This window comes from Oncorhynchus gorbuscha, linkage group LG10 (assembly GCF_021184085.1).
Source record: "Oncorhynchus gorbuscha isolate QuinsamMale2020 ecotype Even-year linkage group LG10, OgorEven_v1.0, whole genome shotgun sequence".
NCBI classification, from domain to species: Eukaryota; Metazoa; Chordata; class Actinopteri; order Salmoniformes; family Salmonidae; genus Oncorhynchus; species Oncorhynchus gorbuscha.
Genome location: NC_060182.1, coordinates 6,852,006 through 6,877,431, shown reverse-complemented (window position 1 = coordinate 6,877,431; position 25,426 = coordinate 6,852,006). Strand labels below are relative to the sequence as shown.

The following is a 25,426-nucleotide window of genomic DNA, read 5'->3' as shown; positions in this document are numbered from 1 at the left end:
CAGTAGCACAGAGAAGATCATCCATATGACGTTGAGAAATACTGCATTGTGTGTAGTTTGGAAGAGTCACAAAATAAGTTAATAAATATGTAATAACGCAAAAACATTGTTTGTACTTATAGGTAACCATATCGTGATTACAATTAGCTTACTAAGTCTTTAACCACACTGTATTGTTACATTGGTGAGTAAAAACTCATGCTTCCTACACTTTAACTTGTTATCTGAAGATAAAATAAACATTTTACTCAACTGCGTTACCCACTCCAGTCAGCAGATGGCGATCTGGGAATTTAAGGCGATGCTGTTGGTGTGACGTATAATGTAGTGGACGGAACTCTTCTTTCAACAGCAGCAACAGTTCGTCAAACACCTCGGTAGCTTGATAGAGAAAATAGACGAACCAATAAAGCTCTTTAGACGCTTTAGTGTATATTAGCCACTGTGTTTTAAACCCACTTCTATCGTCTAGTTAGTTATCAGATTTAATTTCATATTTACGGTGTAGTTAATAGTCAGCTAGCGGGCTGGTTAAGTTAGCATTAGCCTAGCTAGCTAACATCTCCAACCATGCGGCCACTAAGCTACTCCCCTGCTAAAGAAGAGCAAAATGTCACAGTAAAACAAGAAGTAGAGGGTGAGGCTGTTGCCGTGAAAGAAGAAGAGGAAGACGTTTCAGTGAAAGAAGAAGAGGAAGACGCGTTCAGAGTGAAAAAGGAGGAGGATGTTACAGTAAAAGAAGAGGAAGGGAAAGAGGAGGATGCAGTTTTTGGAGTGGAGAAGGAAGGGGAGATTACTGTCACATTGAAAGATGAAGAGGTGGAGGTAGGAGATCTGATTAACACCAGTAAGTACCGCCTTAAATTTGTTGTTAATTTTGGATATTCGCAGTTGGCTGGTCAATACCTCTTCAACGGAGGGCCCTGGGAGGATGACTGATGTCTAGAATCAGACGACGTAGAGAGCAAGCTACCCCTTGTTTTCTTCGTTCCGTTTCCAAAAAGTGACTTAACATATATATTTGATAATTGCTGACCGCAGACTGGGGAGCACTGCATGTAGTGATTTTCGTGTAGTGATGTTTTACTACACACCGTGCCCCCCAATAGTGCCATGTGAGATTTGGGTTGGCTACACCAAAGATTATGGATATAATGACAAGATGTCTCTCCGCCATAACAAGGGGAGTTGATGTCCACAAAGCGGCACTGCGGGTTGTCAAGCTCCTCCTATCCTGTCTTTGGATTGGTGGATTCATCTTTTTATTGTAATCTATTGTTTATATTCTATGAGGGTTCTTGTGGTCAACCGCCTGTATTCAATGGAGAGAGATGCTAAGCTACTAGCATGAATATGCATATCGATCTGGAGACAACTCATATAGTGTTTTAATCAAAGTTGTCGGTATGTCACGTGTCCACATAACAACTTAAGCATTACGAAACTTCTGTTGGTTCAAGTAAACTTCACGTAGCAAATAAGCCATTCATTTTGTTGTTGACCAAATTCAACACTTTCCAAATTAAATTGATAATTGTTTCCACTTGGATACAACCTACTGTAGCCTACTGGCATGACCTAGAGAGATACAACCTGCTGTAACCTACTGGCATGACCTAGAGAGATTGTAACCTGGCATGATCTGAGAGATACAACCTAAGTCTACTGGCATGACCTAGAGAGATACAACCTTGTAACCTACTGGCAATACAACCTACTGTAGTCTACTGGCATGACCTAGAGAGATACAACCTACTGTAACCTACTGGCATGACCTAGAGAGATACAACCTACTGTAACCTACTGGCATGGCCTAGAGAGATACAACCTACTGTAGTCTACTGGCATGACCTAGAGAGATACCACCTACTGTAACCTACTGGCATGACCTAGAGAGATACAACCTACTGTAACCTGGGCATGGCCTAGAGAGATACAACCTACTGTTCTACTGGCATGACCTAGAGAGATACAACCTACTGTAACCTACTGTGGCCTAGAGAGATACAACCTACTGTAGTCTACTGGCATGACCTAGAGAGATACACCTATGTAACCTACTGGCACCTAGAGAACAACCTACTGTAACCTACTGGCATGGCCTAGAGAGATACAACCTACTGTAGTCTACTGGCATGACCTAGAGAGATACAACCTGCTGTAACCTACTGGCATGACCTAGAGAGATACAACCTACTGTAGTCTACTGGCATGACCTAGAGAGATACAACCTGCTGTAACCATGACCTAGAGAGATACAACCTACTGTATCCTACTGGCATGACCTAGAGAGATGTAACCTGCTGGCATGACCTAGAGAGATGCAACCTACTGTAGCTTACTGGCATGACTTAGAGAGATACAACCTACTGTAGCCTACTGGCATGACCTAGAGAGATACAACCTACTGTAACCTACTGGCATGACCTAGAGAGATACAACCTACTGTAGTCTACTGGCATGACCTAGAGAGATACAACCTGCTGTAACCTACTGGCATGACCTAGAGAGATACAACCTACTGTAGTCTACTGGCATGACCTAGAGAGATACAACCTACTGTAGTCTACTGGCATGACCTAGAGAGATACAACTTACTGTAAGCCTACTGGCATGACCTAGAGAGATACAACCTACTGTAGCCTACTGGCATTACCTAGAGAGTTACAACCTACTGTAGCCTACTGGCATGACCTAGAGAGATACAACCTGCTGTAACCTACTGGCATGACCTAGAGAGATACAACCTACTGTAGTCTACTGGCATGACCTAGAGAGATACAACTTGCTGTAACCTACTGGCATGACCTAGAGAGATACAACCTACTGTAGTCTACTGGCATGACCTAGAGAGATACAACCTACTGTAGCCTACTGGCATGACCTAGAGAGATACAACCTGCTGTAACCTACTGGCATGACCTAGAGAGATACAACCTACTGTAGTCTACTGGCATGACCTAGAGAGATACAACTTACTGTAAGCCTACTGGCATGACCTAGAGAGTTACAACCTACTGTAAGCCTACTGGCATGACCTAGAGAGATACAACCTACTGTAGCCTACTGGCATTACCTAGAGAGTTACAACCTACTGTAGCCTACTGGCATGGCCTAGAGAGATACAACCTACTGTAGCCTACTGGCATGACCTAGAGAGATGCAACCTACTTGCATGACCTAGAGAGTTACAACCTACTGTATGCTACTGGCATGACCTAGAGAGATACAACCTACTGTATCCTACTGGCATGACCTAGAGAGATACAACCTACTGGCATGACCTAGAGAGTTACAACCTACTGTATCCTACTGGCATGACCTAGAGAGATGTAACCTGCTGGCATGACCTAGAGAGATGCAACCTACTGTAGCCTACTGGCATGACCTAGAGAGATACAACCTACTGTATCCTACTGGCATGACCTAGAGAGATACAACCTACTGTATCCTACTGGCATGACCTAGAGAGATACAACCTACTGTATCCTACTGGCATGACCTAGAGATGTAACCTGCTGGCATGACCTAGAGAGATGCAACCTACTGTAGCTTACTGGCATGACTTAGAGAGATACAACCTACTGTAGCCTACTGGCATGACCTAGAGAGATACAACCTACTGGCATGACCTAGAGAGATACAACCTACTGTAAGCCTACTGGCATGACCTAGAGAGTTACAACCTACTGTAAGCCTACTGGCATGACCTAGAGAGTTACAACCTACTGTAGCCTACTGGCATGACCTAGAGAGTTACAACCTACTGTAACCTACTGGCATGACCTAGAGAGTTACAACCTACTGTAACCTACTGGCATTACCTAGAGAGTTACAACCTACTGTAGCCTACTGGCATGGCCTAGAGAGTTACAACCTACTGTAAGCCTACTGGCATGACCTAGAGAGTTACAACCTACTGTAAGCCTACTGGCATGACCTAGAGAGTTACAACCTACTGTAAGCCTACTGGCATGACCTAGAGAGATACAACCTACTGGCATTACCTAGAGAGTTACAACCTACTGTAGCCTACTGGCATGGCCTAGAGAGATACAACCTACTGTAGCCTACTGGCATGACCTAGAGAGATGCAACCTACTTGCATGACCTAGAGAGTTACAACCTACTGTATCCTACTGGCATGACCTAGAGAGATACAACCTACTGGCATGACCTAGAGAGTTACAACCTACTGTATCCTACTGGCATGACCTAGAGAGATGTAACCTGCTGGCATGACCTAGAGAGATGCAACCTACTGTAGCCTACTGGCATGACCTAGAGAGATACAACCTACTGTATCCTACTGGCATGACCTAGAGAGATACAACCTACTGTATCCTACTGGCATGACCTAGAGAGATACAACCTACTGTATCCTACTGGCATGACCTAGAGAGATGTAACCTGCTGGCATGACCTAGAGAGATGCAACCTACTGTAGCTTACTGGCATGACTTAGAGAGATACAACCTACTGTAGCCTACTGGCATGACCTAGAGAGATACAACCTACTGTAACCTACTGGCATGACCTAGAGAGATACAACCTACTGTAAGCCTACTGGCATGACCTAGAGAGTTACAACCTACTGTAAGCCTACTGGCATGACCTAGAGAGTTACAACCTACTGTAGCCTACTGGCATGACCTAGAGAGTTACAACCTACTGTAACCTACTGGCATGACCTAGAGAGTTACAACCTACTGTAACCTACTGGCATTACCTAGAGAGTTACAACCTACTGTAAGCCTACTGGCATGGCCTAGAGAGTTACAACCTACTGTAAGCCTACTGGCATGACCTAGAGAGTTACAACCTACTGTAAGCCTACTGGCATGACCTAGAGAGTTACAACCTACTGTAGCCTACTGGCATGACCTAGAGAGTTACAACCTACTGTAGCCTACTGGCATGACCTAGAGAGTTACAACCTACTGTAACCTACTGGCATGACCTAGAGAGGTACAACCTACTGTATCCTACTGGCATGACCTAGAGAGATGCAACCTACTGGCATGACCTAATACTGTAAGCCTACTGGCATGACCCAGAGAGATGCAACCTACTTGCATGACCTAGAGAGTTACAACCTACTGTATCCTACTGGCATGACCTAGAGAGATGTAACCTACTGGCATGGCCTAGAGAGATATTACCTACTGTATCTTACTGGCATGACCTAGAGAGTTACAACCTACTGTATCCTACTGGCATGACCTAGAGAGATGTAACCTACTGGCATGGCCTAGAGAGATACAACCTACTGTAGTCTACTGGCATGACCTAGAGAGATACAACTTACTGTAAGCCTACTGGCATGACCTAGAGAGTTACAACCTACTGTAAGCCTACTGGCATGACCTAGAGAGATACAACCTACTGTAGCCTACTGGCATTACCTAGAGAGTTACAACCTACTGTAGCCTACTGGCATGGCCTAGAGAGATACAACCTACTGTAGCCTACTGGCATGACCTAGAGAGATGCAACCTACTTGCATGACCTAGAGAGTTACAACCTACTGTATGCTACTGGCATGACCTAGAGAGATACAACCTACTGGCATGACCTAGAGAGATACAACCTACTGTATCCTACTGACATGACCTAGAGAGATGTAACCTACTGGCATGACCTAGAGAGATGCAACCTACTGTAGCTTACTGGCATGACTTAGAGAGATACAACCTACTGTAGCCTACTGGCATGACCTAGAGAGATACAACCTACTGTAACCTACTGGCATGACCTAGAGAGATACAACCTACTGTAAGCCTACTGGCATGACCTAGAGAGTTACAACCTACTGTAAGCCTACTGGCATGACCTAGAGAGTTACAACCTACTGTAGCCTACTGGCATGACCTAGAGAGTTACAACCTACTGTAACCTACTGGCATGACCTAGAGAGTTACAACCTACTGTAACCTACTGGCATGACCTAGAGAGTTACAACCTACTGTAACCTACTGGCATTACCTAGAGAGTTACAACCTACTGTAAGCCTACTGGCATGGCCTAGAGAGTTACAACCTACTGTAAGCCTACTGGCATGACCTAGAGAGTTACAACCTACTGTAAGCCTACTGGCATGACCTAGAGAGTTACAACCTACTGTAGCCTACTGGCATGACCTAGAGAGTTACAACCTACTGTAGCCTACTGGCATGACCTAGAGAGTTACAACCTACTGTAACCTACTGGCATTACCTAGAGAGGTACAACCTACTGTATCCTACTGGCATGACCTAGAGAGATGCAACCTACTGGCATGACCTAGAGAGTTACAACCTACTGTAAGCCTACTGGCATGACCCAGAGAGATGCAACCTACTTGCATGACCTAGAGAGTTACAACCTACTGTATCCTACTGGCATGACCTAGAGAGATGTAACCTACTGGCATGGCCTAGAGAGATATTACCTACTGTATCTTACTGGCATGACCTAGAGAGTTACAACCTACTGTATCCTACTGGCATGACCTAGAGAGATGTAACCTACTGGCATGGCCTAGAGAGATACAACCTACTGTATCCTACTGGCATGACCTAGAGAGATGCAACCTACTGGCAAGACCTAGAGGGCTGAAGTTGTAAAATTCCTGGATTTTAAATTAATATTTTCCAGTAATAATGATAATTTGTATCTTCCTATCCACATTTTTATTAAACTTTACGTGAAAAGCACACCATGCAATAATCTGAGACGGCACTCAGATATAACAAAATTTCTCTGCCATGTTGGAGTTACATCATAAATATTCACCTTACCTTGGATGATCTTCATCAGAATGCACTCCCAGGAATCCTAGTTCCACAATAAATGCTTGATTTGTTCCATAATGTCTGTTATTTATGTCCAATTAGCTACTTTGGTTAGCACGTTTGGTAAACATTTCCAAAGTCACGAAGTGCGTTCACTAAAACCTGACGTCCAAACGTTCCGTAACAGTCCATGGAGAATAAGAGCACCTCATCCCAGCTGCCCACTACACTGAGGCTAGGAAACACTGTCACCATCGATAACTCCACGATAATTGAGAATTTCAATAAGCATTTCTCTACGGCTGGTCGCAGATCGCAGATGTTCTGAAAGAGCTGCAATAGCTGGACCCGTACAAATCAGCTGGGCTAGACAATCTGGACCCTGTCTTTCAAAAATTATTTGCCTCCATTGTGGCTACTAGTCTGTTCATCCTCTCTTTTGTATCGTCCGAGATTCCTAAAGATTGGAAAGCTGCCGCGGTCATCCCCCTCTTCAAAGGGGGTGACACTCTAGACCCAAACTGTTAGACCTATATCCATCCTGCCCTGCCTTGCTAATGTCTTCGAAAGCCAAGTTAACAAACAGATCACTAACCATTTTGAATCCCACCGTACCTTCTCCGCTGTGCAATCCGGTTTCCTAGCTGGTCACGGGTGCACCTCAGCCACGCTCAAAGTACTAAACGATATCATAACAGCCATCGATAAGACAGTACTGTGCAGCCGTCTTCATCGACCTGGCCAAGGCTCTCGACTCTGTCAATCACCGTATTCTTATCGGCAGACTCAACAGCCTTGGTTTCTCAAATGACTGACTCGCCTGGTTTCACCAACTAACAAACTTAACAAACCTCCAAACGAACTTCAATGCCATACAACACTCCTACTGTGACCTCCAACTGCTCTTAAACGCACGTAAAACTAAATGCATGCTCTTCAACCGATCGCTGCCTGCACCCGCCCGCCCGACTAGCATCACTACTCTGGACGGTTCTGACTATGTGGACAACTACAAATACCTAGGTGTCTGGTTAGACTGTAAACTCTCCTTCCAGACTCAAAGTAAGCATCTCCAACCCAAAATTAAATCTAGATTCGGCTTCCTATTTCGCAACAAAGCCTCCATTCACGCTGCCAAACATACCCTCGTAAAAAGGATCGGCGATGTCATTTACAAAATAGCCTCCAACACTCAGCAAACCTCCTCATACCACCCACAACTGCCACCTGTATGCTCTTGTTGGCTGGCCCTCGCTACATATTTGTCGCCAAACACATTGGCTCCAGGTCATCTATAAGTCTTTGCTAGGTAAAGCCTTAACTCAGCTCACTGGTCACCATAGCAACACCCACCCGTAGCATGCGCTCCAGCAGGTATATCTCACTGGTCATCCCCAAAGCCAACACCTCATTTTGCCGCCTTTCCTTCCAGTTCTCTGCTGCCAATGACTGGAACGAATTGCAAAAATTGCTGAAGTTGGAGACTTTTATCTCCCTCACTAACTTTAAGCATCAGCTATCTGAGCAGCTTACCGATCACTGCAGCTGTACACAGCCCATCTGTAAATAGCCCATCCAACTACCTACCTCATCCCCATGTTTTTATTTACTTTTTTTGCTATTTTGCACACCAGTATTTCTACTGGCACATCATCATCTGCACATCTATCACTCCAGTGTTAATTTGCTAAATTGTAATTACTTCGCTACTATGGCCTATTTATTGCCTTACCTCCGTACTCCATTTGCACACACTGTATATAGATTTTTCTATTGTGTTATTGACTGTACGTTTGTTTATCCCACGTGTAACTCTGTGTTGTTTGTTGTGCACTGCTTTGCTTTATCTTGGCCAGGTCGCAGTTGTAAATCAGAACTTGTTCTCAACTGGCCTACCTGGTTAAAACAGCCTTGGTTTCTACCTGGTTATAAACTTCTTAGGGCTGAGATCCTGTTAAAGAAATGGTCGGTTATCGGTGGTGATAGGTCTCAGTTGTAAATGAGAACTTGTTCTCAACTGACCTACCTGGTTGGAAAACTTCTTAGGTCTGAGATCCCGTTAACGGGATCGATATGACAACAGCCAGTGAAAGTGCAGGGCGCCAAATTCAAAACAACAGAAATCTCATAATTAAAAATCCTCAAACATACAATTATTTTATATAATTTTAAAGGTAATCTCGTTGTTAATCCCACCACATTGTCTGATTTCAAATAGGCTTTTCAGCGAAAGCACCACAAACGATTGTTAGGTCAGCACGAATTCACAGAAAAACACAGCAATTTTTCCAGCCAAAGTCACAAAAAGCAGAAATAGAGAGAGAATGAATCACTAACCTTTGATGATCTTCATCAGATAACTCATAGGACTTGATGTTACTCAATACATGTATGTTTTGTTCGATAAAGTTCATATTTATATAAATAAAATCTCAGTATACGTTGGCGCGTTATGATCAGTAGTTCCAAAAACATCCGGTGATTTTGCAGAGAGCCACAACAATTTACAGAAATACTTATTATATATGTTGATGAAAATACAAGTGTTATACATGGAAATATAGATAAACTTCTACTTAATGCAACCGCTGTGTCAGATTTCAAAAAGCAAACCATGCAATAATCTGAGTACGGCGCTCAGAGACCCAACCAGCCAAAAAGATATCCGCCATATTGTGCAGTCAACAGAAGTCAGAAATAACATTATAAATATTCACTTACCTTTGATGATCTTCATCAGAATACACTCCCAGGAATCCCAGTTCCACAATAAATGTTTGATTTTTTTGAAAATGTCCATAATTTATTTCCAAATAGCTACTTTTGTTAGCGCGTTTGGTAAACAAATCAAAACTCACGAAGCGCTTTCACTAGTTGCAGACGAAATGTCAAAATTTCCATTACAGTCCGTAGAAACATGTCAAACGATGAATAGAATACATCTTAAGGATGTTTTTAACATAACTTCTTTTTCTTCAGAAAAGCAAATGGAACGAGAGCTACCTCTCATGTGAATGCACGTAACCAGCTCATGGCTGCTGGCAGACCTCTGACTCATTCCCTCTTATTTAGCCCCCCTTCACAGTTGAAGCCTCAAACAAGTTTCTAAAGATGGTTGACATCTAGTGGAAGCCTTAAAGTGCAACATGACCAATATCCCACTGTATCTTCAATAGGGGCTGAGTTGAAAATCGACCAACCTCAGATTTCCCACTTCCTGGTTGGATTTTTTTCTCAGGTGTTTGCCTGCCATATGAGTTCTGTTATACTCACATACATCATTCAAACTGATTTAGAAACTTCAGAGTGTTTTCTATCCAAATATACTAATAATATGCATATATTAGCAACTGGGACTGAGGAGCAGGTAGTTTACTCTGGGCACCTTATTCATCCAAGCTACTCAATACTGCCCCTGCCATAAGAAGTTAAATAAAGGTGAAATAAAAAATACCCAAATGGATACTGTCATTAACGCAGTTCTTCAATAATTACACATACTTAATACTGTAGCTGTTTAGTTAGTCAGACTCACCCCATCGCGACGTCCCCCCAAAGGTTAACTCTCTAGCCCTCGCTATCTCCCTGCTTGCTAATTCGGCCTGCTAACGGCTAGCTTGTCTAGCCCGGGCCTACGAACTGTTAGCTTGTTAGCACAGGCCTGCTAACCATCTGATTCACTGCATCCCAAACTCTCTGAACCCATTTACTTTCTATCTCTTTTTTGATTTTTACTTTGTTTATACCTTCCGGAAACTTGCCTCACCCACTGTGGTACGGAATCGCTGTTACTTTTAATTTTTATTTTATTTTTATGACACACTCAAGAACCTCCAGACGCTAACCAGCTAACTAGCTACAAGCTATTTAGTCATTGTTAGTTAAAAAAAAAAAAAAAAAAACCTGGATAACACTCGCCAGCCCAGCCCCCTGCCCCATCCACCGCTGCCCCTGGACACTGATCTCTTGGCTACATAGCTGACGCACACTGGACTGCCCATTAATCATGGTACCCCACTCTGCTTGTTTGTTTTATCTGTCGGCCCAGTTGCCTAGTCAACGCCATTTTACCTGCTGTTTGTTGTGCTAGCTGATTAGCCTCGCCCACTGTTTTTAGCTAGCTTTCTCAATTCAACACCTGTGACTACTGTATGCCTCGCTGTATGTCTCTCCCAAATGTCAATATGCCCTGTATACTGTTGTTCAGGTTAGTTATCATTGTTTTAGTTCACAATGGAGCCCCTAGATTCACTCTGCATACCCCTGTTACCTCCCTCGTCCCACCCCCCACACATGCGGTGACCTCACCCATTACAACCAGCATTTCCAGAGATACAACCTCTCTCATCATCACCCAATGCCTGGGCTTACCTCCGCTGTACCCGCACCCCACCATACCCCTGTCTGCGCATTATGCCCTGAATATATTCTACCATGCCCAGAAACCTGCTCCTCTTATCCTCTGCCCCCAACGCTCTAGGCGACCAGTTTTGATAGCCTTTAGCCGTACCCTCATACTACTCCTTCTCTGTTCCGCGGGTGATGTGGAGGTAAACCCAGGCCCCGCATGTCCCCAGGTACCCTCATTTGCTGACTTCTGTGATCGAAAAAGTCTTGGTTTTATGCATGTCAACATCAGAAGCCTCCTCCCTAAGTTTGTTTTACTCACTGCTTTAGCACACTCTGCTAACCCTGATGTCCTTGCCGTGTCTGAATCCTGGCTCAGGAAGGCCACCAAAAATTCAGAGATTTCCATACCCAACTATAACATCTTCCGTCAAGATAGAACTGCTAAAGGGGGAGCAGTTGCAGTCTACTGCAGAGATAGCCTGCAAAGTAATGTCATACTTTCCAGGTCCATACCCAAACAGTTTGAACTACTAATTTTGAAAATGACTCTCTCCAGAAACAAGTCTCTCACTGTTGCCGCCTGCTACCGACCCCCTCAGCTCCCAGCTGTGCCCTGGACACCATTTGTGAATTGATCGCCCCCATCTAGCTTCAGAGTTCGTTCTGTTAGGTGACCTAAACTGGGATATGCTTAACACCCCGGCAGTCCTACAATCTAAGCTAGATGCCCTCAATCTCACTCAAATCATCAAGGAACCCACCAGGTACAACCCTAACTCTGTAAACAAGGGCACCCTCATAGACGTCATCCTGACCAACTGGCCCTCCAAATATACCTCTGCTGTCTTCAACCAGGATCTCAGCGATCACTGCCTCATCGCCTGTATCCGCCACGGAGCCGCAGTCAAACGACCACCCCTCATCACTGTCAAACGCTCCCTAAAACACTTCTGTGAGCAGGCCTTTCTAATCGACATGGCCCGGGTATCCTGGAAGGACATTGACCTCATCCCGTCAGTTGAGGATGCATGGTCATTCTTTAAAAGTAACTTCCTCACCATTTTAGATAAGCATGCTCCGTTCAAAAATGCAGAACCAAGAACAGATACAGCCCTTGGTTCACTCCAGACCTGACTGCCCTCGACCAGCACAAAAACATCCTGTGGCGGACTGCAATAGCATCGAATAGCCCCGTGATATGCAACTGTTCAGGGAAGTCAGGAACCAATAAACGCAGTCAGTCAGGAAAGCTAAGGCCAGCTTCTTCAGGCAGAAGTTTGCATCCTGTAGCTCCAACTCCAAAAGTTCTGGGACACTGTGAAGTCCATGGAGAACAAGAGCACCTCCTCCCAGCTGCCCACTGCTCTGAGGCTAGGAAACACGGTCTCCACCGATAAATCCATGATTATCGAAAACTTCAATAAACACTTCTCAACGGCTGGCCATGCCTTCCGCCTGGCTACTCCAACCTCGGCCAACAGCTCCGCCCCCTCGTAGCTCCTCACCCAAGCCTCTCCAGGTTCTCCTTTACCCAAATCCAGATAGCAGATGTTCTGAAAGAGCTGCAAAACCTGGACCCGTACAAATCAGCTGGGCTTGACAATCTGGACCCGCTATTTCTGAAACTATCTGCCGCCATTGTCGCAACCCCTATTACCAGCCTGTTCAACCTCTCTTTCATATCGTCTGAGATCCCCAAGGATTGAAAGCTGCCGCAGTCATCCCTCTCTTCAAAGGGGGAGACACCCTGGACCCAAACTGTTACAGACCTATATCCATCCTGCCCTGCCTATCTAAGGTCTTCGAAAGCCAAGTCAACAAACAGGTCACTGACCATCTCGAATCCCACCGTACCTTCTCCGCTGTGCAATCTGGTTTCCGAGCCGGTCACGGGTGCACCTCAGCCACACTCAAGGTACTAAACGATATCATAACCGCCATCGATAAAAGACAGTACTGTGCAGCCGTCTTCATCGACCTCGCCAAGGCTTTCGACTCTGTCAATCACCATATTCTTATCGGCAGACTCTACAGCCTCGGTTTTTCGGATGACTGCCTTGCCTGGTTCACCAATTACTTTGCAGACAGAGTTCAGTGTGTCAAATCGGAGGGCATGCTGTCCGGTCCTCTGGCAGTCTCTATGGGGGTGCCACAGGGTTCAATTCTCGGGCCGACTCTTTTCTCTGTGTATATCAATGATGTTGCTCTTGCTGCGGGCGATTCCCTGATCCACCTCTACGCAGACGACACCATTCTATATACTTTCGGCCCGTCATTGGACACTGTGCTATCTAACCTCCAAACGAGCTTCAATGCCATACAGCACTCCTTCCGTGGCCTCCAACTGCTCTTAAATGCGAGTAAAACCAAATGCATGCTTTTCAACCGATCGCTGCCTGCACCCGCATGCCCGACTAGCATCACCACCCTGGATGGTTCCGACCTTGAATATGTGGACATCTATAAGTACCTAGGTGTCTGGCTAGACTGCAAACTCTCCTTCCAGACCCACATCAAACATCTCCAATCGAAAATCAAATCAAGAGTCGGCTTTCTATTCCGCAACAAAGCCTCCTTCACTCACGCTGCCAAGCTTACCCTAGTTAAACTGACTATCCTACCGATCCTCGACTTCGGCGATGTCATCTACAAAATGGCTTCCAACACTCTACTCAGCAAACTGGATGCAGTCTATCACAGTGCCATCCGTTTTGTCACTAAAGCACCTTATACCACCCACCACTGCGACTTGTATGCTCTAGTCGGCTGGCCCTCACTACATATTCGTCGCCAGACCCACTGGCTCCAGGTCATCTACAAGTCCATGCTAGGTAAAGCTCCGCCTTATCTCAGTTCACTGGTCACGATGGCAACACCCATCCGTAGCACGCGCTCTAGCAGGTGTATCTCACTGATCATCCCTAAAGCCAACACATCATTTGGCCGCCTTTCGTTCCAGTACTCTGCTGCCTGTGACTGGAACGAATTGCAAAAATCGCTGAAGTTGGAGACTTTTATCTCCCTCACCAACTTCAAACATCAGCTATCCGAGCAGCTAACCGATCGCTGCAGCTGTACATAGTCTATAGGAAAATAGCCCACCCATTTTCACCTACCTCATTCCCATACTTTTTTTATACTGTTTTTATTTATTTATTTTTCTGCTCTTTTGCACACCAATATCTCTACCTGTACATGACCTGATCATTTATCACTCCAGTGTTAATCTGCAAAACTGTATTATTCGCCTACCTCCTCATGCCTTTTGCACACATTGTATATAGACTGCCCATTTTTTTCTACTGTGTTATTGACTTGTTAATTGTTTATTCCATGTGTAACTCAGTGTTGTCTATTCACACTGCTATGCTTTTATCTTGGCCAGGTCGCAGTTGCAAATGAGAACTTGTTCTCAACTAGCCTACCTGGTTAAATAAAGGTGAAATAAAAAAATAAATAAAAATAAATAAAAAAACATGTTCATCTATCATCAGCTGATCCAGGAAATCATTTTCTGAATTCCAGTCAAATGACAAACATCACAACATGCAACAACAATCAAAGTGTTTCTTCATTCATTACTCTGGTAAAGACAGTTATGCCGTGCTCCACGTTGGATCCAACATCCGCAACAAATTGATGTTTATAATGTGTTATTGTCTGCTTGATTTACTCTAGGGCCTCGTTAGTCTGTTTGCACACAGAGATACTTTGCTCAATGTGCAGAGAACTGTTCCTTGATGGATAGGCTATTGTACAACACACAGATCTATTTTCCTATATTTGTTGTTAGGTGAAACAATGGGCCAATTTGGCAAACAGTGTAAAAACCCTCATTGTCAGGCTGATGGAAAAGCCAAAGGGCATTTTACTGGTTTAAGTGTGTTTTAAGTACAGAGGTTGATTTGCGATGACACAAACATTATATTAACCAGGACATTCAAACGAGCCTTACAATTATAATCCAAAGTAGTGTGAAATGCTCTCATAAGCAACCTGGAAATGGAGGTTACTCCCCTGAGTTTTCCCCCATTCACATTCAGAATACATTGTGAATAACTCAAATCTTTGCCCACCATTTTTGCTCCTGGCAGATATACTACATCCATAACTAGTGGTTTCCTCATTAGCAGATATACTACATCCATAACTAGTGGTTTCCTCATTAGCAGATATACTACATCCATAACTAGTGGTTTCCTCATTAGCAGATATACTGCATCCATAACTAGTGGTTTCCTCATTAGCAGTTATACTACATCCATAACTAGTGGTTTCCTCATTACCAGTGTCACAGTGCTGACTTTTGCCCAATACCTGCGCATAAAGAAAGAACAAATACAGCAACCCGGGATCGAACCAGAGACCTTTAGATCTTCAGTCTAACGCTCTCCCAACTGAGCTATTCCGGCAAATCACTCGACCAAATTCCGTGGCACCCTTGACAATTCACATGCATGTGACTCATAATTTGACACTCAAAATGTACATATTAGCCAGTATGGTGATAGAACCCATGACCTTGGCGTTATTAGCACCACACTCTAACCAACTGAGCTAACCGGCCATTTGCTATTTTACTCAATTGTTGAAATGCCGAGCCTCTGCAAGTGCTGGCACTTCAACAAACAAGTCCAACAACAGCATAGCCTGACAAGACTGGACCCTCTTGGTTGCTTCTTGGGAAATTCAAACGGCTGGGGAATTAGCTCAAATGCTTTGCATGCGTGAGGTAGTGGGATCGATGCCCACATTCTCCAAAAGCACATTGTTTTATGGATGCAAGAAAACTCCAGTTCACACTTCATGCAGCCTTGTCTTACGACAACCTACTGTCATGTCCTTCTGTAGCTCAGTTGGTAGAGCATGGCGCTTGTAACGCCAGGGTAGTGGGTCCGATTCCCGGGACCACCCATACGTAGAATGTATGCACACATGACTGTAAGTCGCTTTGGATAAAACGTCTGCTAAATGGCATATATTATTATTATTATATTATGTAGCAATGACAAGCAACTTTAATGTAACACTGATGTCTAACGCTCTCTCAACTGAGCTATTCTGGCAATTCACTCAACATAATTCTGTGGCACCCTTGACAATAGAAAATCACAGAAATCTCGCAGGCTCACAGCACACTTTAAAAGATTCGTAAGAACACCCTGCAACTGGATCTGTAACCGTTGAAAAAAAAAACACCTATCCATGAACATCACCAATCTGTCGTTGTACGATTTCTCTTAAATGACGATAGTTAAATGGCTGGTTCTTTTTTATTGACACCGGAGGCTCCTCGACTTTGACGTGAAGTGGAAAAATAATTTCTCTATTTTCATTTTGGACCTTTAATCCCAGATAAATGGCCATAACTCAAAAACAGTTGAGGCCTAGACGCCATCTTGTTCGGGGCCAACTGGCTCTACTTCCCCTTAATATAATAGTTGTGTTCAAATATTGATACAACATGATTCTTCTACAAAGTCCTCCAATTAATGTAAATTTCCATGGAATTTGAAGCCTTTTCTATAAAGGCATGGATGGGATTTGAACCCATGGTCTTCAGTTTACGAGACCGACGCCTTACCACTTGGCCACCATGCCACTCTATACTGCAATATATATATATGATGCCATAAAAAGTTGGCAACCATGCCACTTCTGTTCTATAAATGTACTAACAGGGATTGAAAGCATGTTCTTCAGATTAAAAGACCAAATTATTTAGCACATCTCTGTTTCCTGCTTAGAATTTCAACATATTGGAAAATAGAAGTTGGGTCTTTGCAAAAAAAATGGAGAAGCTGGGGATTGAACCCAGGACCTCATACATAAATGGCATATATATATATATATATATATATATATATATATATATATATGCATAGCATGCGCTCTACCACTGAGCTACACCCCTTTCTGGGAAAGAAAAATTGTTTCTTATTTTCTTAAATTTCTCCATTATTATTGCAGGTAAGCCAGTTAAGAACAAGTTCTCATACACAACTGCGACCAGGCCAAGGTAAAGCAAAGCAGTGCAATTCATTTGCAGTCTGGACGTGGAGGGTGAACATCTCCTGCTCTGACTGCAGCTGGAAGGGACTGCTGCGAGAGGACTAGGCCGCCTGTGATTGCCTTGATAAGGCGGGCTTTACCTAGCATAGACTTACAGATGACCTGGAGCCAGTGGTTCTGGCGACGAGTTACACATGGAACAAACTAGCTCACAGTCAATAACAAAATAGAAGGGATTTTTAAAAAAGGCAATAAATATGCCATAGTACTGAAGTAGTCACAATTTAGCAAATGAACACTGGAGTGATAGATGAGCAGATGATTATGTGCAAGTAGAAATACTGGTGTGCAAAAGTGCAGAAAGTAAATAAAAACAATATGGCGATGAGGTAGGTAGATTGGGTGGGCTATTTACAGATGGGCATCTCCTGCTCTGACTGCAGCTGGAAGGGACTGCTGCGCAAGGACTAGGCCGCCTGTGATTGCCTTGATAAGGTGGAGCTTTACCTAGTATAGACTTACAGATGACCTGGAGCCAGTGGTTCTGGCGACGAATATGTAGCGAGGGCCAGCCGACTAGAGCATACAGGTCGCAGTGGCCATATCAAGACAATTGACCTTTTCTTTACACTGTTGTGATGAAAGTACATTTCCATAATATCAGCTATCTACCATAAACGTCGAACAGGGATTGAACCCATGTGCTTCAGTTAACAAAAACAGATGGCTTTGCGCATCTATTTCATTCTTAGAATGTCAACATTGTGCAAAGTGGGAGTTGTGCAAAAGCTAATTTAACAAGTGAATACTCTCAAAAGACAAGTTGGGGAATACTGTAGGTAAGGGAATACCCCCTGTATTGGACAAAAATGAATGGGAAGTCATTGGCATCAGACAAACCATATACACATTGTCCAATACCACCCAATTCGGCGTTGATTCATGCAAAGTGTATTGCAAATGCCATATGGCAATTGCCAGTTGTAACACTTTAAAATCCAACAGGTGGCGAATCCGCTCCACCTTGGTTTTCATATTGGAAATGTAACCCAAGTCAACGTCCAAAAGCAACATTTTGAAAAAATGATTTTTTTGTCAAAAACTTATCACCCCTTAAAAAAGTGCTTTCTGGACCGTTTTTCGAAATTCTTTCAATTTTTTGTCAATTACACATGTGTAAGAACTGTATGAATATACTTTTGTCCAATTTTATTATCATATATATATTTATTTTTTTACATGCGCATAAGTAATATGTTTTGTCCATTTTCAATATGATTTCATAGGAAGTCAAAAGTCAAAAGTCAAAAATGTCAAAATTATGTAAAAAACTTCACACACCCTTAATAAAGTGCTTTCTGGACCGTTTTTTGAAATTCTTTCAAATTCTGTGTCAATTACACACATATAAGAACTGTATCAACATACTTTAGTTGTATTTTATTATCATTTAAAAAAAAACGTTTAACTTGTGCATAAGGAATATGATTTCCTCGATGACATCAACACTTGCAGGCTTGTTTTCGAATTGCTGTGCGTTTTGTTGCCAACCTATTTTGCTACCTGACAACTTTACGGGTTTCACTTTTTAATTACCGTTCATGTATTTATTTTTTTCCTCGACTTTTTCACTCCGGACGCTTTATCTGGACACGATTCGTCAGGACCTCCAACAGCCGAAGCTAAGTAGTAACATTAACATGATGCCTTCTAATTGCAGCCGCTGTGCTCGCCTTACGGCGAGGATAGCTGTACTGCAAGCCCAGCTTCAGACGCAATCGTTAGGCAAGGGTAATTTCAGTGTAGGAAAGGATGAAACAGCGTCTGTGCCACCAGTAAGTACAGATAGTAGTATAAATCCCCCTGGCACAGTCCCCGCAGCCGGACAACTTTCTCACGGTTTCTGGAAGGAAATGCTCTAGGAACGCTCAACCGGTGTCGCTCATTCAGCAGACAGAAACTTTCAACCGGTTTTCCCCATTAAGCAGCGGGTCGGTGTCAGAGGCCGAGTCTTCTCTGGTCTCTACTCCTCCCGTTACGGGGTCTGAGACGCCGAAGCTTCCCACCATTAGCTCTGACAAATTGAAAACTCTAGTCATTGGCGACTCCATTACCCGCAGTATTAGACTTAAAGCGAATCATCCAGCGATCATACACTGTTTACCCGGGGGCAGGGCTACCGACGTTAAGGCTAATCTGAAGATGGTGCTGGCTAAAGCTAAAACTGGCGAGTGTAGAGAGTATAGAGATATTGTTATCCACGTCGGCACCAACGATGTTAGGATGAAACAGTCAGAGATCACCAAGCGCAACATAGCTTCTGCGTGCATATCAGCTAGAAAGATGTGTCGGCATCGAGTAATTGTCTCTGGCCCCCTCCCAGTTAGGGGAGTGATGAGCTCTACAGCAGAGTCTCACAACTCAATCGCTGGTTGAAAACTGTTTTCTGCCCCTCCCAAAAGATATAATTTGTAGATAATTGGCCCTCTTTCTGGGACTCACCCACAAACAGGACCAAGCCTGACCTGCTGAGGAGTGACGGACTCCATCCTAGCTGGAGGGGTGCTCTCATCTTATCTGCCAACATTGACAGGGCTCTAACTCCTCTAGCTCCACAATGAAATAGGGTGCAGGCCAGGCAGCAGGCTATTAGCCAGCCTGCCAGCATAGTGGAGTCTGCCACTAGCATAGTTAGTGTAGTCAGCTCAGCTATCACCATTGAGACCGTGTCTGTGCCTCGACCTAGGTTGGGCAAAACTAAACATGGCGGTGTTCGCCTTAGCAATCTCACTAGGATAATGACCACCTCCATTCCTGTCATTACTGAAAGAGATCATGATATCTCACATCTCAAAATAGGGCTACTTAATGTTAGATCCCTTACTTCAAAGGCAATTATAGTCAATGAACTAATCACTGATCATAATCTTGATGTGATTGGCCTGACTGAAACATGGCTTAAGCCTGATGAATTTACTGTGTTAAATGAGGCCTCACCTCCTGGCTACACTAGTGACCATATCCCCCGTGCATCCCGCAAAGGCGGAGGTGTTGCTAACATTTACGATAGCAAATTTCAATTTACAAAAAAAAAAATGACGTTTTCGTCTTTTGTGCTTCTAGTCATGAAATCTATGCAGCCTACTCAATCACTTTTTATAGCTACTGTTTACAGGCCTCCTGGGCCATATACAGCGTTTCTCACTGAGTTCCCTGAATTCCTATCAGACCTTGTAGTCATTGCAGATAATATTCTAATCTTTGGTGACTTTAATATTCACATGGAAAAGTCCACAGACCCACTCCAAAAGGCTTTTGGAGCCATCATCGACTCAGTGGGTTTTGTCCAACATGTCTCTGGACCCACTCACTCTCACAGTCATACGCTGGACCTAGTTTTGTCCCATGGAATAAATGTTGTGGATCTTAATGTTTTTCCTCATAATCCTGGACTATCGGACCACCATTTTATTACGTTTGCAATTGCAACAAATAATCTGCTCAGACCCCAACCAAGGAACATCAAAAGTCGTGCTATAAATTCACAGACAACACAAAGATTCCTTGATGCCCTTCCAGACTCCTCTGCCTACCCAAGGACGCCAGAGGACAAAAATCCGTTAACCACCTAACTGAGGATCTCAATTTAACCTTGCGCAATACCCTAGATGCAGTTGCACCCCTAAAAACTAAAAAAATGTCTCATAAGAAACTAGCTCCCTGGTACACAGAAAATACCCGAGCTCTGAAGCAAGCTTCCAGAAAATTGGAACGGAAATGGCGCCACACCAAACTGGAAGTCTTCCGACTAGCTTGGAAGGACGGTACCGTGCAGTACCGAAGAGCCCTTACTGCTGCTCGATCGTCCTATTTTTCTAACTTAATTGAGGAAAATAAGAACAATCCGAAATTCCTTTTTGATACTGTGGCAAAGCTAACTAAAAAGCAGCATTCCCCAAGAGAGGATGACTTGCACTTTAGCAGTGATAAATTCATGAACTTCTTTGAGGAAAAGATTATGATTATTAGAAAGCAAATTACGGACTCCTCTTTAAACCTGCGTATTCCTCCAAACCTCAGTTGTCCTGAGTCTGCACAACTCTGCCAGGACCTAGGATCAAGAGAGACGCTCAAGTGTTTTAGTACTATATCTCTTGACACAATGATGAAAATAATCATGGCCTCTAAACCTTCAAGCTGTATACTGGACCCTATTCCAACTAAACTACTGAAAGAGCTGCTTCCTGTGCTTGGCCCTCCTATGTTGAACATAATAAACGGCTCTCTATCCACCGGATGTGTACCAAACTCACTAAAAGTGGCAGTAATAAAGCCTCTCTTGAAAAAGCCAAACCTTGACCCAGAAAATATAAAAACTATCGGCCTATATCGAATCTTCCATTCCTCTCAAAGATTTTAGAGAAGGCTGTTGCGCAGCAACTCACTGCCTTCCTGAAGACAAACAATGTATACGAAATGCTTCAGTCTGGTTTTAGACCCCATCATAGCACTGAGACGGCACTTGTGAAGGTGGTAAATGACATTTTGATGGCATCGGACCGAGGCTCTGCATCTGTCCTCGTGCTCCTAGACCTTAGTGCTGCCTTTGATACCATCGATCACCACATTCTTTTGGAGAGATTGGAAACCCAAATTGGTCTACACGGACATGTTCTGGCCTGGTTTAGGTCTTATCTGTCGGAAAGATATCAGTTTGTCTCTGTGAATGGTTTGTCCTCTGACAAATCAACTGTACATTTCGGTGTTCCTCAAGGTTCTGTTTTAGGACCACTATTGTTTTCACTATATATTTTACCTCTTGGGGATGTTATTCGAAAACATAATGTAAACCTTCACTGCTATGCGGATGACACACAGCTGTACATTTCAATGAAACATGGTGAAGCCCCAAAATTGCCCTCGCTAGAAGCATGTGTTTCAGACATAAGGAAGTGGATGGCTGCAAACTTTCTACTATTAAACTCGGACAAAACAGAGATGCTTGTTCTAGGTCCCAAGAAACAAAGAGATCTTCTGTTGAATCTGACAATTAATCTTAATGGTTGTACAGTCGTCTCAAATAAAACTGTGAAGGACCTCGGCGTTACTCTGACCCTGATCTCTCTTTTTTGAAGAACATATCAAGACCATTTCGAGGACAGCTTTTTTCCATCTACGTAACATTGCAAAAATCAGAAACTTTCTGTCCAAAAATGATGCAGAAAAATTAATCCATGCTGTTGTCACTTCTAGGTTAGACTACTGCAATGCTCTATTTTCCGGCTACCCGGATAAAGCACTAAATAAACTTCAGTTAGTGCTAAATACGGCTGCTAGAATCCTGACTAGAACCAAAAAATTTGATCATATTACTCCAGTGCTAGCCTCTCTACACTGGCTTCCTGTCAAAGCAAGGGCTGATTTCAAGGTTTTACTGCTAACCTACAAAGCATTACATGGGCTTGCTCCTACCTACCTCTCTGATTTGGTCCTGCCGTACATACCTACACGTACGCTACGGTCACAAGACGCAGGCCTCCTAATTGTCCCTAGAATTTCTAAGCAAACAGCTGGAGGCAGGGCTTTCTCCTATAGAGCTCCATTTTTATGGAACGGTCTGCCTACCCATGTCAGAGACGCAAACTCGGTCTCAACCTTTAAGTCTTTACTGAAGACTCATCTCTTCAGTGGGTCATATGATTGAGTGTAGTCTGGCCCAGGAGGGGGAAGGTGAACGGAAAGGCTCTGGAGCAACGAACCGCCCTTGCTGTCTCTGCCTGGCCGGTTCCCCTCTTTTCACTGGGATTCTTTGCCTCTAACCCTGTTACGGGGCTGAGTCACTGGCTTGCTGGGGCTCTCTCGTGCCGTCCCTGGGGGGTGCGTCACCTGGGTGGGTTGATTCACTGTTGTGGTCGGCCTGTCTGGGTTCCCCCTCTTGGGTTGTACCGTGTCGGAGATCTTTGTGGGCTATACTCGGCCTTGTCTCAGGATGGTAAGTTGGTGGTTGAAGATTTCCCTCTAGTGGTGTGGGGCTGTGCTTTGGCAAAGTGGGTGGGGTTATATCCTTCCTGTTTGGCCCTGTCCGGGGTGTCCTCGGATGGGGCCACAGTGTCTCCTGACCCTCCTGTCTCAGCCTCCAGTATTTATGCTGCAGTAGTTTATGTGTCGGGGGCTAGGGTCAGTTTGTTTATCTGGAGTACTTCTCCTGTCCTATTCAGGTGTCCTGTGTGAATCTAAGTGTGCGTTCTCTAATTCTCTCCTTCTCTCTTTCTTTCTCTCTCTCTCGGAGGACCTGAGCCCTAGGACCATGCCCCAGGACTACCTGACATGATGACTCCTTGCTGTCCCCAATCCACCTGGCCATGCTGCTGCTCCAGTTTCAACTGGCCTGGGCCCTAGGACCATGTCCCAGGACTACCTGACATGAGGACTCCTTGCTGTCCCAGTCCACCTGGCCATGCTCCTGCTCCAGTTTCAACTGTTCTGCCTTACTATTATTCAACCATGCTGGTCATTTATGAACATTTGAACATCTTGGCCACGTTCTGTTATAATCTCCACCCGGCACAGCCAGAAGAGGACTGGCCACCCCACATATGCTCTCTCTAATTCTCTCTTTCTTTCTCTCTCGGAGGACCTGAGCCCTAGGACCGTGCCCCAGGACTACCTGACATGATGGCTCCTTGCTGTCCCCAGTCCACCTGACTGTGCTGCTGCTCCAGTTTCAACTGTTCTGCCTTATTATTATTTGACCATGCTGGTCATTTATGAACATTTGAACATCTTGGTCATGTTCTGTTACAATCTCTACCCGGCACAGCCAGAAGAGGACTGGCCACCCCACATAGCCCGGTTCCTCTCTAGGTTTCTTCCTAGGTTTTGGCCTTTCTAGGGAGTTTTTCCTAGCCACCGTGCTTTTACACCTGCATTGTTTGCTGTTTGGGGTTTTAGGCTGGGTTTCTGTACAGCACTTTGAGATATCAGCTGATGTACGAAGGGCTATATAAATAAATTTGATTTGATTTGATTTGTCCATTTACAATATGATTTCATCGGAAGTCAAAAGTCAAAGTCAAAAGTCACTTTTTTGGGGGCCAAATGCCATAAGAAATTTGACAAGCTCGAAAATCCTGCAGAAATGCAAAATTGACTGGCCTGATGAACTCGGGATGGCCGGGCAGTGATAGTTGTTCCTTTCCATCACTCGTTGTGTTGATTTCATCATGTCCATTTGTTTATGTTTTCTCACTTTTGCAAAGTCACTGTGCATTTGCAATGTGGTTCAATGGGCATGTACCATCACGATTTTGTCATGCTATAAAAATCCTGCAGGAATGCAAAATTGACTGGCCTGATGAACACAGGATGGCCTGGCAGAGATAGTTGTTCCTTTCCATCACTCGTTGTGTTGATTTCATCATGTCCATTTGGTGATGTTTTTTCACTATAGAATCATATTGCAAATGCACGTGCAACTAGTAACCCAAATATAAAAATATGGTTGTAAATGCATTTACCAGGACTCCTATTGTCGTGCCAGCCTCTGCAAGTGCTGGCACGTCAACAAACAAGTCCACCAACAGCATAGCCTGACAAGACTGGACCCTCTTGGTTGCTTCTTGCGGAAATTCCAAACGGCTGGGGAATTAGCTCAAATGCTTTGCACGCGTGAGGTAGTGGGATCGATGCCCACATTCTCCAAAAGCACAATGTTATATGGATCCAAGAAAACTCCAGTTCACACTTCATGCAGCCTTGTCTTACGACAACCTACTGTCATGTAAACAATGACAAGAAACTGTCATGTAACAATGACAGAAACTCTCATGTAACACTGATGTTACAATGTCAGATGAAAAGAAAGACATTACTTACTTTCCAGAGAGCGGCGTATCACACTCTAACCAACTGAGCTAGCCGGCCGCTGGCTACAGAGCACAATTGTTGAGATACACTGAGCCTCTGCAAGTGCTGGAGCGCTGAAACTAACAAGTCCACCAACAGCATAGCCTGACAAGACTGGACACGCTTGGTTGCTCCTTGTGGCAATTCAAACAGCTGGGGTAATTTGATCAATTGATACAGTGTTTGCTTTGCATGCTATAGGTAGTGGGATCGATGCCCGCATTCCCCAAAAACATTTTTTTTGTGGATCCAAGAAAGCTGCAGTTCACACTTTCATGCAGCCTTGCTCGACAACCTACCGTCAAGCAATGACAAGCAAATTCTAATGTAACACTGATGTCAAAATGTCGATGAAAAGCAAGAAATTACTTACTTTCAGAGGAGCA

The 25,426-nt window shown here is 44.0% G+C and overlaps 3 non-coding genes across 3 annotated transcripts; all 3 read right to left on the bottom strand.

Moving 5' to 3' along the window:
* Window positions 1-15,462: 15,462 nt before the first annotated feature.
* Window positions 15,463-15,535, bottom strand: trnaf-gaa. The gene has a single exon. It is a non-coding gene; the product is annotated as a tRNA-Phe (tRNA).
* An 81-nt stretch (window positions 15,536-15,616) lies between these two features.
* On the bottom strand, window positions 15,617-15,690 carry trnai-aau. The gene has a single exon. It is a non-coding gene; the product is annotated as a tRNA-Ile (tRNA).
* Window positions 15,691-16,652: 962 nt separating this feature from the next.
* Window positions 16,653-16,724, bottom strand: trnat-cgu. The gene has a single exon. It is a non-coding gene; the product is annotated as a tRNA-Thr (tRNA).
* Window positions 16,725-25,426: the final 8,702 nt, after the last annotated feature.